Source organism: Nestor notabilis, unplaced genomic scaffold (genome assembly GCF_000696875.1).
Source record: "Nestor notabilis isolate BGI_N333 unplaced genomic scaffold, ASM69687v1 scaffold25508, whole genome shotgun sequence".
NCBI lineage: Eukaryota > Metazoa > Chordata > Aves > Psittaciformes > Psittacidae > Nestor > Nestor notabilis.
The window spans coordinates 28,140-29,923 of record NW_009940104.1 but is presented as its reverse complement, the minus strand read 5'-3'; positions in this window follow the sequence as shown (position 1 = coordinate 29,923).

The window sequence follows — 1,784 nt, the reverse complement described above, 5'->3', positions numbered from 1 at the left end:
CTGCTGAACAGGGATGGGTTGTAAGTGTTGGTATTTGTATAGAGCAATTGACAGCAATTAAATATTTGTCTACAACTTTGCAGTGTTAGACAAATGCTGCCCTTCATATGTCACAGCAAGGTGGAACGTGTTCAGGTTTGGAGGTGGTGTGCACCAAACTGAAGAGTTGGGGAAAGTCAAGAGAAAGGAGAGAAGGATCCGGAATGAATCTGAACTCTTTTATGAACTCAGTTAATGTGATGTGTCTTAAAAGATTGACCTGTAGAAGCAGCAATCGCTTATGTGGCCAGCATCAAGTTGCCTCTGATGACCTCATTTTAGCTGTTTAGGACCTGCCTCTGTAGGATTTTTGTTTTCTTCTTTTCTTCTTTTTTTTTTTTTTTTCTTGGAACCAGGGAATTCTTACTGCAGAATGTGTATTAATCCTGGGGAGCATATGGTGGGAGAATGTCAATGAGGAGGGAGCAGAATCTGAGAGACTGTAAATAACTACTCCTCTCTTAACTGGTGTGTTGGGCCCTGCTGAATACCAAAGGGGGAGACCTTGCAAAATAGAATCTTTCATGCACCAGCAGGAGAGGGGTGATTCTTAAAGCATTTTTGTAAATTATTTTAAACAGTGGTTGGGGTTTATGGCAGATGAAGCAAGAAAGAGCAATGTTCTTTGGTTCAGGGGAGATAAGTGAATGTGGGTTTCATGTATTTCTAGTGAGTTTTTAGAGAATAAATTTTTAAGCATTGATTTCAAGCTTTTGCTGTGTCAGTGGAAAAGGGATGCAGTTCTGAAGTGTTCTGCTGGAGACTTTATACCACAAGGGAAACTTTAACCCAACTCCTACGGCACAATAATTTATGCCAGCATGAATTTGCTGCAGACTTCATTTACTGAATGTTTTATAGCATACACTTTAATTCCAGCTAACTGTTGTTAGGACTGATTGGTTCTCCTATTAATCCTGACCAAACATTACTTTTTCCTCTTAAGATCTGTGTTTGAAACACAATTAACTCGGATACAGCTAACGAAGTTATAAAACCTGTCTCCTTTGTTGTTGTAGGGATGAGAGTAAAATCACAGCTGGTACTAGGATGTGTTGTCAGGTTTTGATTTTCTACCCATAACTTCATTGTTTCAAATTAATTTTTTAATTTCTCCATTTTAAATAGTGAAACCTAATGAATAATTTCCAGCCTGTTTATTTATGACATTATTGTGATTTTTGTTTTTATTACAGTACTAAAGACTAATGAAAAAGGATCCTCTTATTAGGTGGAGTAGACCTTGCATTTATTTTTTTTTTCCTGCAATGTATGAAGTATTGTACCAGAGTATTAAATGAAATGTAATATTTTATTGAGAAAATTTCTATCCTTTAAAAGGAATACATTTAGGATGTCATCAATTTGATGTGAATCATGTAAATGTTGACAATGCGCTGTTTATGATACATCTAGTGTTTCAAAAGACTCACTTATTGCCTTTTGCCCACGTACATTCTGTAGACCATTTACAATTGTCAAAATATGACATTAAAATAATAGTTCCTGTATAGAAATATTGGTGGTTGTCCATTGTTTTCTGTGCTGGTATTTATGGGTCTTAGCTCAGCTGCTCTTCTAGCTGCATTGTGATTTTTTTTATTGCTGCGAAGCTCTCTTATCAGAAATAAAAGCATATCTGTAAACTTCAGAACTACAAAAAAAGAAAGGGGGGGGGAGAATTAAAAAAGAAATAAAATGGTTTTCTTAAGATGGTTTGTCATTACTGTGTTCTCCAGCTTGCA